Source organism: Marmota marmota, unplaced genomic scaffold, assembly GCF_001458135.2.
Source record: "Marmota marmota marmota unplaced genomic scaffold, marMar, whole genome shotgun sequence".
Taxonomy (NCBI): Eukaryota; Metazoa; Chordata; class Mammalia; order Rodentia; family Sciuridae; genus Marmota; species Marmota marmota.
In genome coordinates this window covers 22,353,819-22,366,500 of record NW_025999990.1, presented here as the reverse complement: position 1 = coordinate 22,366,500, position 12,682 = coordinate 22,353,819, and the positions used below count along the sequence as shown (strand labels likewise).

Sequence of the window (12,682 nt, the reverse complement as noted above, 5' to 3'; positions counted from 1 at the left end):
AATTCGGTTTGGAAAACATCTTGCTGGAGGTCAAAAAGTGCTGGGGAGATCACAATCTTTTTGATGTCATTCTTATCCAGTGCTCTCTCATGCACCTCATCATTTCCCGAAGTCACCAAAATAAAAGGACGATGTGCTGAGCTCCCTCTTATACATCCCTCTTCAGGCAGAGCTGTAAGTAATGTGTGGAGAAGAGGCGTGACGTGGAATCTTGATTCAGTTTCTTTAGGAATGACCATGGACACAAGGTGTGTCTTAGAATCTGAGATTTTTTTGTGTGTGTCAGAATTCTTGCTTGTGATATAAAATAAGGAAACATTCATGGGCAAATGATCTCTCTGATTATCACGGGCAGGGCTTGGATCCCATGAAGAATCATGGCTTTCCAGTTTGGGCAAATTTGGCAGAGACCCTACCCTCTGATATCAAGAAAAACAGTATTCCTGTGCTACAGAAAAGCAAGTTGGCCAAGTGATATTTTTACCTAAGTACAGAGTCCAAAATAGTGTCTTCTTATTAGGAGATACTCTTGTGAATAACTTTCCTGCTCGTCATGGTATTTTGGTGGTGTGGAGTGGATTGTCTGACAGTTACACTGCTGTTTTTCTGCTCAAATCTTTCTCTTCTTCTTGGAACAGAATGAGTTATTAAAGCCAAAGTTACAGGTGTTGATCACAAAAATGGCACCTGTTTTCTCTTAGTTGTATAGTCTGAGGTTCCTCTGAGGTCTTACCCTGAAGGTTGATTCATGGCTCCCTTAAAAATTTCAAACCAAGCCTTCTTCCTCGTGGCCTGAGTTCCTTTCACTCACCAAAGAGGTTATCAGAAGTGGAGGGGGTGTGGCTAGTGGTTAAGACCAGGTTTACTGACCAAGAGTGGCAGGGGAGATTGTCTCCCTGTCTGTCTCAATCTGCCCACATGCTGATTCTGGGCTTTCTAATGCCATTCATTGGAGACATATGTACATATTGAACATTATCCATTATCCAGTGAAAACCTGAAGGGTGATTTTTGAAGTGGAAAAGGCTCTAGATATCAGGTGTGCTTTTAAAATCCCAAGAAGAATACAGCAGGGCTTTATTTAGACCCCCAAATTTTGAAAGATTGAAATCCTTGTTTAGAAAATCACCAAATAGATTTACAAACATCTGCTCATACACATGACCTTGCCTTGTTAAATAGATTCACAACACATGAGCTCTTCTCTCTCTAATTATTATAGAATAACAGAGTGATATCTCCAGGTTCTTTAAAGATGAGTAGTTTGCCCCTATACCAAATATTCCCAGACTATGATATTTCATCTGTTTCTGTGTTGTGTTTTCATATGATTTTTAGTTTTCTTTCTCACTGTTTGGATGCTAGCTCTTCTTCATGACAGCTATTAATAAATATAACCAGCTATTTCTTCAAACTCACCTTCTAATTTGTGCTTTTTAATGTGCCCTGCATGGAAAATGACATAATCAAGCTGGTGAAAAATATGCTGAAAGCCAGAACTAACTGATCCCAAATTATGACCAAGTTATGATCAAGGGATGTAGTTTAGTGGTAGACTCCTTGCCTAGCAGGCAGGGGTCTCTGGGTTCAGTTCCCAGCATCATAAAACCAAGAAGTCCAAGGAGCTCTTCTGTGTTGAAGTTCCCTGTCACAAATTTTCCATTTTTAATTGGCGTTGGTGAATTTATATATTGAATATTTGTGGAATTAACTTTAATGTTTCAGTTGAGTTTCTCTCAGGATTATGATTTCTCCCAAAGCCACAAAGGAAATAGAAAGAGAGTCATATATGATTGAGTTAAGTATGGTTTAGAGCTAGAAGGATTTGTGAATATCACCCTAGAGGAGACCTCTGGAATAATGTGGGATAATCTAAACCAGTGCTTATTAACTTCCACTGAATGAACATGAGAGTGACCAGGTGAGCTAATGAATACCAGTCTGTTTCCCACCCGGAGAGCTTACCTGGTGGGGGAGGAGCAGCAGGCTGTGTCTTGGTTTAAAACTCTTATTGTGATTCTAATTGCAGCAGGAGTTGAGAACCAGACATCTATACAAGCCTTCCCTGTCACAGATGAATAATATAAGGCCCAGGAGTGATGGTGACAGGCCATAAGGTCCTAGCAGTGCCACAGTCAGTGACAGTCTATTATGATGGCCTTCTTTAAGTTAACATTCCCCTGTTTTAACAGCTCCTACTTCTTACACTTTTTCTCAAATGACATGATTTCAGGATTTGACCACTACCCACAAACCCACCTTACATATACATGTGTGCTCATGCGCGCGCGCGCGCACACACACACACACACACACACACACACAAATACAACAGTTTTATGAATTGGGGAAAGCTTTACAGTGGAACAGTGAGAATCCTTCCTTTCTTCCCCCTCTTCCTTTCTCCTACACCTTTCTTTGGACTTCCTCCTACCTGAAGTGGGTAAATGAGGCCTCAGGAATGCACTTGCTCAATATTTTTCAGTGATGTATTAATTAGCTGGGTACTGCACCTTCACGGACAGGCTCCAGGCAGATCCTGTTGTGTGTTAATGCTTAACCACTGCTCAGCAGTGGTCTCATTTGTGGCCTAAATGTAAAGAGCAAACTGTGGTTGATTGTATTTTTATAGACGTTCTCTTACTTACAAGTGTTGACATATTGGTTTCAATGCCATATGTCAGCATATTTGCTCTGAGTTGCCTCACATATGTTTAAACTTTTGAATAATAGTGTTTTCTATATAAGTTACAGCTCCAAAGCTTCAATTTATGCTTGTTTTCTCACACGCGTGCATAACTGTATGGGGCATAACTTCCACACTGTCACTGTATGTTCTACTTCATTGTGCGATATTCTCAGAGCACAGGAATGTCCAGAGCTGTTGTGACTTACTCCCTGTTCAGTATAAAGGAAAGGCCATTCACTGCAAACAGGAAAATCGAGCCCTGGAAGGGAAGGTGTTCTCTGCAGTCACACTAAACTAATTATTGAAGTGGATTAAACTGGGGTCCCTGTCCCTCTGTCTGCTTCTCTGTTGGGTACTATGAAATGCCTTCTATGAAAGTGAAGCTTAATATTTCTGACTTCTTTTTTTTTTCTGGGGGGTGGGTACCCGGGATCGAAGTCAGGGGTACTCCACCACTGAGCCACTTCCCTGTTTTGTATTTTATTAGAGATAGGGTCTCACTGATTTGCTTAGTGCCTTGCTAAATTGCTGAGGCTGGCTTTGAACTTGCAATCCTCCTGCCTCCGCCTCTAGAGCTGATGGGATTACAGGTGTGCATCACTGTGCCTATCCTCTTTCTGGCTTCTTTTTGGGTTCTTTATCACTTCTTGTGGTGTAGGAAGATAGCCAGGAATCAAACATACCCTAAGGTAGAAAGAAAGAAAAAAAAAAAAAGGCTGACTCTAAAGAATTGCTTCCTCTTTAAGAAGAAACACATCATTTTTCAGGCATCTGGGTTTTTTAGCAAAGATATCTCTGTGTTACAGGAAACCTCCATTCCTTGATGCTACATTTTGTGGGGACAGGGTAGACTGAAGCTCCACAGTGACACTGATTTAACATTTTGCCCTGGGAACAGACAGTGGCTACCACTGTGTCCCACCCAACTCTTCACCTAAGCATTCAGGAGACCAAAATAACTCTCACTTATCTCCTATTGTAGAGCCCAAGAACTGAGCAAACATTATCTGGAGATAAGTGTCATTTACCTAAGGTCAACACCAGCCTAGCTAGAAGAGAATTTATCAGTGTTTCATGCACCCACTCTCTATCCATCTTTGCACCCAACTCTGCACCCACCTCAGTTCTCTGCTGGATTTCCCCCATCCTTTGCTTCTTCCATCAACTAATCATTTGCTATGGTTATTGGACTTCAACTGTGTATTTGTCATTGTGTTGGGCACCATGGACAAGATCTGTGCTGCAAGAACTTTTATGTGTTAAGAATATCATGCTAAGTGAAATAAGCCAATCCCAGAAAACCAAAGGCTGAAAGTTTTCTCTAATATTCACAGTAAGGTGGGGGCATTAGGGAAGAATAGCATTACCTTAGATTAGGTAGAGGGAAGTGATGGGGTAGTGGGAGGATGTGGGGATAGGAAAGATAGGAGAACTAAACAGACATTATTACTGTATGTATATATGTGAATGCATGACCAATATGATTCTGCAACATGTACACTCAGAAAAATGAGAAATTATATCCCATCTATGATGATATATCAAAGTGCATAAATTCATTCTACTGTCATGTATAATTAATTAAAACAAATTAAAAAAAAATTTTTAAAAAGAAGTAAAGCCAAACCTTGAAGACTTTCTTATCATGGTTATCATAATCATAAACATCATATATTTTTGTTGCCATTTTAAATAGCAAAGTGTGTTCCCCATAATAGTTAAAAAGCCAAATGGGAAAGAATCAGTTGATTTGAGGGTGAGAAGTACAGCAAGACCATTGCATAGACTTCTCTATCTCAGCTGCTCTTTGCCCCCTCAAAACTGAACATCCCTTCTGAACTTGGCCTAGTTCTGACATCAGCTCAAGTGTCATCTTCTCAGGGAAACTTTGCCTGACTACAGGTTCTGCAGCCATCTCAGATCCCAGATGTGTGGGGACTTGTAATGAGACATTTCTTACTTAGCTGAACTCAGCTCAGTCTCCACTGTCACGTGCTCCTGTGTGCTTATGGGAAGCCTGTCTCTGCCTCCAGGTAGGCGCCAGGTGTAGGGAAATCACAAAAGTTGCTGTCATATCTCTGAGGCAGTAATAGTCCAGGAGAACTGTGATCACCCTAGGCTTGGGATCATCAGGCAGATCTAGTCCAGAAGGTTTAGGTTTGTTGAGGATGGGAAGCCAGCAAGGGGTACAAGCTACCCATGTTGGAGGAAAGGCTGATTGGAGCTCTGGCCTCTGGTTAAGGACATGTCTGCCCAGGGTGACCCAGCAGGGAAGAAGCCAGGAGAACAACACCTGTGAACCCACTCCCCTCCTTTCTTGTGATCTCTTGCTGGTGCCCCTGCTGGGCTGAGGCCAGAGTGTAAGGAACAAGAATATGCAGACAGAGAAGTCACCATCCCAGGTTGGGGGAGGGCGAGGAGCTAAGGTGTGGACTTGGAGAAAGAAGTGCAAGTTGTCCCCTGCTGTGGGGAAGTTACCCCAGTCTTCTTTCTTCTCATCTTCTTTTCAGGTCAGTACCTTGGAAACTGGACAGCTGTCCACAGCTGACTAATCATTTCCTACCACAGTTAATATTTACTCCCATTTGGCTGCTGGGACCTCAGAAACCAGGTGTGTGAGGTCCAGGGAGATTGTCAAGACTCAGCTGGTGGTTGTCAGTGGCTCCCCTGGCCTCAGGGAAGTGGATTTTTTTTTTTATTTGATGCTGGAGATCCTAAGGCTAATCATTCACCAGATTATAGCTGCTACTGTTTTAGCCCAACCAGAAGAAAAGAAGAAAAAGAAAAGAAAAGAAAAAGCTTGCTTTGGAAGTTACTTCCTTTTGATGTTTAGGGAAAGTCATGCTGCTGTGTCATTTATATTTGGTTTTGGTGGCTTCCAGTCGTTTAAGAGCAGCAGTGGGAAAGCAGTGATTTATGTTGATATCTTGCTTAGGATTCTTCCGGGTGTCCATACCCATTCTCCGACTTGGTCTGCACCCAGACCCTGATGGCACAGATCAGATCAAACAATGAAAATGTAAAATAAACAGTTTCAAACATGATAAAGGCTGTGAAGAAAACATAGTAGTGCTGCGAAAGCAGGAAGTTTCTTGATGCATCAAGAGGGGTGAGAGGAACCCACAGGGACTGGAGGAGGGAGGAGCAAAGAAGGGTCTCTCTCAGTGACTGAGAGGGTGTGTGTGTGGCTTTATACAGTTCTGAGGGGCTGAAAGATCCCTGCAGGGCAGATGGAGTGACAGCGGTCACTGGGAAATAACACTGGGAAGGGCAGAGACCTGCCCCAGCCCTTGTTAACCAGAGGAAAGAGAACCCCAGTCTGTAGCTTTAAAGCAATAGGATCCTTTAAGGGACATGGAAAGATAAGAGTTTCTTATCAAGGGATTCTTCTGGAAGCTCAATGGAAACATAATGGAAAAGAGCCAGCAAAAATTAGGAGATTCTTCTGGTAGTTGGGTTAAGGTTGGGGATGGGCTAATAGAATCCAAGAGTTGGGGGTGAGGGCTGTTTGAAGACAGAAGGGCTTCCTGACAGGTATGTGACTACATTTCAGAAGCAATGTATTGGAAGGGGTTCCATGAGTGCTGGCCTACATAGTCATGCTCAGCAATAGAAGCCTGGACTTTGTTATCAGTCAGGAGTGTGTGTGTGTTTGTGTGTGTGTGTTTGTGTGTGTGTGTGTGTACATGTGTATGTGTATATGTGTGTGTGTTTCTGGACTCTGGGATCATCCACGTTCAAATGATCTTTGAAGGATTGGATGCATTCATTTAATTCTTTTAAACCAAATATTAGCCTCATTTATTAAGCTTGCCATGTAAAAGCAGTGAGGTGTAGGAAAAGGGGTAATTTAACATGTACCCTTTAAAATAATTCCTTGGTCTTTTATTTAGTGTACATAAAATCCAAAAGGCACATTTCCCACGCTGTGGTAGCTAAACTGTTTCTTTTCCAGACCTACATGCCTATAAGGTCATTAATGTATTTATGGGGAACCATCTGGCCCCTGGAAGCGATCCATTACATACCCTAATGAGAACGTTCTTCTCTTGGCCTTCAGTCAGTCCAGGTTAAAGGAGTTGGACAGCTAGTGGGTGAAGTCTGGCTACAGCCAACTCCTCACACTGCTGGCACTTGCTAGCTTGCTCTGTCGGCCAGGCAGGAATGACTGACATACACACTCCTCCTGTGACTCTAGTTTTCAGTGTTCCCACCTGGGCTGGCTCTTCTGTCATTCAGCCTGTCAAGTCCCTGGCCCTGTGTTCTCTTCTGAAGCAGAGACAGCCATTCATCCAGACATGCTCCTTGCTAGTTTCTGCTCACCTCTCCTCTTCTTGGTTCTTGGAAGAGGGACATTTAGCTTCTGGTTCATAGATAAGGAAGTTGCTTCTTGGCAAGAACGTTTTGCAGATGACCTCTGCCCCAGGAATAAATTATAAAAGATCTACTGAAAATTGTCATGGCACAGGACTGGGAACTTTAGTTTTGCAAAAGTGTCTGACTGCACAGTAACCAAAAAAAAAAAATAAGCTTGATTTATTTTTTTGTCTCTCAACTGGGATGCTGTCCTCCCTCTGCTCTGCTTATTTATACCCTGTTCATATTGCAGAAAGGGGTCCCATTCTCTGAAAAAATATCCCCACACATCTTAGATTCCAGCTGCCTCTCCTTCCCTCAGCCTTTACCTTGAACCTATTCACCTGTCTCTCCATCCCATCTTGTGTGGTGGTTGTTAAGCACAAGTCATAGCTAAATCTTGAGAAGAAAGGGACTGTCTATGTATGTTGTTTTACCCCAGAATCTCTGGATGCCTATCCAGAACAGTGACTCATGTTTACTTAATGAATTGTTCACATCAAGTGTGCCTTTCTGAAAAATTCCCCAACTTAGACCTTCTGCTACCAGCAGATCTTCATTTGTGGCCATAGGGTATCAGGTTGATCACCTGCCAGTCCTCTAGTAACCAAGCTTCCCCCGCCCCCCCAGTAGGAGGGAGTCATGTTCCCTGGCATTAGAGGAAACGCAGATGTTTCTGTGAGTCAGTCAGGCCTGGGGGGTACTTGTATAGACACCAGCAAGTATTCTTTCAAAGCACAGAGCCCTGTGTTGGGTAGAAGCGAAGACCAGAATGTCAGAGAAGTTCTCAGGAGAGAACATACCATATAAGGTAAAGGCCAATATTTGCTTTCAGGGATTGGGGGAGGGACACTGTGGAACCAAGAGTAATGACTTTGGTCTTCTGAAAACACTGCCCTGTTATACAGCCGAGCATTAAACTCTGCTAACAGTCATGTCAGATATGTTCAGAATGCTGCTCCTTTGTATATAAACACAGTGAAGCTCAGAGCTTCAAGGTCAGACCCTTGCCCCGGCTGTTCCATGGTAGGTGGTGAAATGTCTTCAGGACCCTGCAGCAGCTGCCCCCATGGAACACTCTTGACTTGAGTTACAGTGAAGCTAAATATAGCAGCTGCTGCCCTGTCCACAGCTCTGTGTCTGATGGCCAGGACGAAATGTGCTCTGGGGCAGAGACTTCTGGGTCTCCATACATGCTGCCCCGAGATGCACGTTTGCCCCCCTTTCCTCCATTCTCTGCTCTTTCTGATGACCCTGACTTCTCCTTTTCTCTCTTCCGACTTTCCATGTTCTTCTCTTCTCTCTGCTTTGCTGTGGTGAAAATGAGGATGAGAGCAAGCTTTCACGAATATCCTTAAATTCTCTCACATTTTCTTCTTTCGCTGTCTTATTTCCTCTTGAACTCATTTTGTACTGTCCTTTTTTTTTCATTCTTTGCATCCCTTTTTCTCGATAACTCCTCTCCTTAAACTACTTCTAAGTAAGATATATTCTTCAAAAGAAACCTTTTGCTATCTACCTACAGTTTGCTGTTTTCAGGAAGGAAGCTCATCTCAGAGCTAGACAATCATGCATCTTTTCATTAAGGACTGATATCTTCTCATAGTTTGTTAGAAAAAAATGACAGACGTATCTAGAAAATTGGTATAGTAGTTTTGGAGCACATTTTTATTCTCTTTTTTTTCATCCATCCCTCTTTTGATTAATTAGGGAGAGGAAAGGATACAATATGAAATTAGATCGTCTGCAGCCAGGCATACCTGTTGGCAAACCGATTGCCTGGATATAGACCATTTTCAAGAAGGAGGAGCACAGCAAACAAAGGCAGTGGATCAAGTGGCTGTAGACTGGAGTGGGCAATCCTCATACATCTTAACGTGGAGCGCATTGTGTACATGTTCATGTGGGGCTGTGAGGTCGTGTCTGACATTTATTACCACTTAGACTGTGAGCATGAGAGGAGAGAATAAATACATTGGCTTGGGCCAGAGGACATCCACCAAAATATTATAAATTCCTCATCATGCAAGATAGTATTCTTCCTTGAATCAGATGTACCTCATTTCAAGTGGCAGATATTTTCCTGAAGAGATATATAAAATAAATTTTTATAAAATTGACCTGTAGAGTTTTTGGAGAGCCTAGAGAAGAACATTTTTGGCAGAGTATTGCATGTAGAATGGGGTTAAGAGCACTGTTTAAAAGCAATCTTGTAACTTGTTTTGTAAGGACTGCATTTTTTTATCTGTCTCTACCCCCCACTTTTAATCGGAACCTTAAAAAAAATTATACTCTTACCAAAGATCTCAAAGTATTGTCAAAGCTCTTGTGGTCCTTGAGAGAATCTCCTGTTAACAAAAGCCCATGATATGACTCAGCTTGCTCCAAACACACAAGACTGAACTACAGTATTAGAAAGCACGTTGGGGACTATTTAATACCCGCCCTTTGCTTTATAAGTGAAGAACCTGAACTTGACCAGGGTGGTGGTTTGTGACAGTGTGCATCGTTACTCTCCTGTCCCTGTGCTTTTATTCTAGGATGCTCTTATGTGGCCCTTGCAAAGGCCTGAGCTTACCTTGGCTACTCCTGGTATCAGTCTGTGTGACTCACTTCTCTTGGGAAGACACAGTGAAATATTAATAATAATGATTGGAAATCTCTTGGAGGGCCTTAGGCACCAGGGTAAGGAATTATGTCCTCCCATAGAAGAAACACTATGTGTGCTTTACCTTCTGGGCACCGTCTTCTCCTAAGATCTGAGCTCTTTTCAACTTTGCCCATATAATTAAAGGTTGAGAACTGATAAAAGAAATTTCTTCTCTTTCGGGATTTTAATGATAGGAAGACTTCAAAGATGGAAAAACCCTTAAGACCCTAAGTTATTCAATAATAAAGTAACAGAAGTCCTTGCAGCAGGCTGAAAGTTGACTTAGAAACTTGGATAGGAGAACCTACAAAGTGCTGCTCAGCCAGTTCCTGAGGACTTAACTTTTTCTGTAGGGTTCACACTGCTTGGTCCCCATGAGGATAGAAGTGGGTCTAGCTATGCCTATGAGTGAGTGTGTGTGTGTGTGTGTGTGTGTGTTTGCACACATGTGTGCATGTGTCTCCTCTTCCTTCATCATTTTGTATTCTGCCAGTTCTTCAATTTCTTACTCAAATCCCACTCCCCTTCACAAAGCCATTTGGACTTCTCCAAGGACATGCTCACCTTGCACATCTTTTTCTTTAATGCTGGTGTGTTCTGTTGTCCTTACAACTTAGTCAGATTTTCACACTGTTGCATTCTCCTTTTTTTTTTTTTTTTAATATTGGACATTGACTTTGTCTTCTGAATTAGATTGACTATTCCTTGATTTCACCAGAGCCTAACCAAGGCCTTGAGCTCAGATCTGAGGTTGTAGGGTAAGAGCATCCAAAGAGAGTGGTTTGAATTTGGACGTTCAAAGGGCAGTCAACTTACCTAACTCATTTGTACAATAAATGAGATAACACTTCACTTATCCCTGGTTGACCAGAGAAGGCAGTGAGTGGTACAGCTGGAGGGTGCCCAGCTCATCTAGCCTCACTAATTCCTTAGTGCTGAACTAGATGCAGGGTTGCAGGCGGGCACATCTTCCATGCTTGACATGAAGCTGTGCTGGGGGGTCTCAAAGCCTTTCATTGGACCATCCTTTCTTCTTTGCCCCTGTCATGTGATTCTTGATGTCTCCGTTGTTCTGAGGTGTCATATCTGTGCACGTGCCCGTGCCTTCTGTTAAGTGAAGGAAATGCCACGTGAGCGAACTGAGAAGAAAAATTAAAATGCAGACGGAAAATGTATCTACCTGCGAGAAAGGCAGGAGAACTTCATTTATTTTTGAAATCGTCTTTCCTGATGGATAACTTTCAAACACTGTTTTTGTGTTTTTTTCTTAGAGTCTATGAAGCTGTCTTCCGTCATTGGCATATTTTAGCAGGGATGAAAATAAAATCTTGCTAATGCATCATGCCTCAATCTTCCACGGAATATGGTCTCCTTTTCTTTCTCTTTTGAAGAAGGATTGGTTCCTTCCAGCTTTCTCTCTTGCTTGCTCTCCCCCTTCACCCCATTTGTATGACTTTCTCTCTGCCATCACAGAGATCCCTATATATCCATGTATTTATGTTCCAGTTTGTTTGGATTTTTTCCACTTATGTCACTACTAGTAACACTTAAAACTCTAAACATGCTAAAAATAAGCCTTCATTTTCCCTCTGAGCTTTATTTTCTACAATAGACCTGTGTTCATGATGAGCATCTTCTCTTTCTGTTATCTGTGTTGACACAAAGGACCCTAGCATTTAGAGGGCTCAGTTTACCTCCTCCGTACTACCCAGTGATGTCTTCTCATCTTTTATGTCTAACTCTGGGCGCTTTTGCCAGCCCAAACTGACAGTTGCATCCCAGAATTCCACTGTCACTCGCAGCACCCCCTAGGCAGCCAGCGTAGACTTGGGTGCAAAGCTGTATGGAATGAGTGAGTCCTCACTATGCTGTGAGTCTGTAAGGCAAGAGCAGGAATCGTATGATTTTTTTTTTCCGATAACAACCATTTTGCATAGCGCAATCTTGGCAATATAATGCAAGCTCAGACTGATGGAGGCTCAAGATACAGGGAATGGTATATATTAAAACCACATTGTATCGCTTCTACATATAGTAACTTTCTGGATTGTATATTTACATTCTAGATAGAAAGTTTATGGCCACTGATTTCATTTTTCTATCTTAACAGTTTATTTTATTTCATTTTTTGTGTTTCCTGTTAAGATGTTAGTAGCAATTCTACCAAGAAGCATTTTAAATTTGTTTTACTCGATTTAGAATCATGGAACCTTTTCTATCCCATCTTAAATTATCCATGCACCATCATAGAGGCATTTCCATTCATATTTGGTGTTTTTTTTTCCTTTTGCTTTGAGATGTTTCAGGCCAAGAGTACTTGGCAGTTTCACTTTAACTTTGAAAGCCAAAAAAAGCCCCCAAATGGTAATAACATAGAATCTCCTGGGCCACTTAACATCTTATCATTTTGGATTTATTTGCTGAAGGCCCTTTATGCCTCCTTGCTTAAATTTTCAATTATTTCTGTATCTGGAGGAATAGTAGGATCACTCACTTCTAAAAGACTGATATAGCTGATGTGGGGTGTTCTGCCCAATGCGGTTGCAGGAACTGAATACTCCCTGAGGCCTTAGGAATAAACCACTGTTCGGAAGTGTATGTGACCAGGGTAGTTTCTCAGGTGGGGATGCTAAATAATGAGCAATTTTTATTCCTTCTCATTGAGTTATCCTCACAGTATTAAGTTGTTTTTCACATATTTTTGTTTGTTTGTTTGTTTATGGAGAAAACCACTTTTGACTGCCAAAATGTTATTTCTGAATCTCCCCCTGAATTATCCTGACCTTTTGATTACCAAAGAAGAAATGGGTCCTTGGGGATGCGACCACATGGTGTAATGGAAGGAGTACAAGATTGAGAAGCAGAGTGTGTGTCTCGTTGACCACCATCCCTTCATCCCTGTTTAAACTCAGGTCTTCGTCAACACTCACTTTTCGGGGACCTGTAAGCAATACAGCTTGAAGGCTGAAGTAACATTGGGGGTTGGG

The 12,682-nt window shown here is 42.1% G+C and overlaps 1 protein-coding gene and 1 long non-coding RNA gene across 5 annotated transcripts in view; both read left to right on the top strand.

The window, feature by feature from the left end:
• The window catches only part of LOC125617731, a 35,958-nt gene extending 31,214 nt beyond the window's left edge, over nucleotides 1-4,744 (top strand). Inside the window, exon 3 of the long non-coding RNA XR_007348828.1 lies at nucleotides 4,734-4,744. This is a non-coding gene — a long non-coding RNA (uncharacterized LOC125617731). The remainder of the gene's footprint in view (nucleotides 1-4,733) is intronic.
• The window catches only part of Setbp1 (SET binding protein 1), a 352,676-nt gene that overhangs the window by 106,742 nt on the left and 233,252 nt on the right, over nucleotides 1-12,682 (top strand). The window lies entirely within an intron of this gene.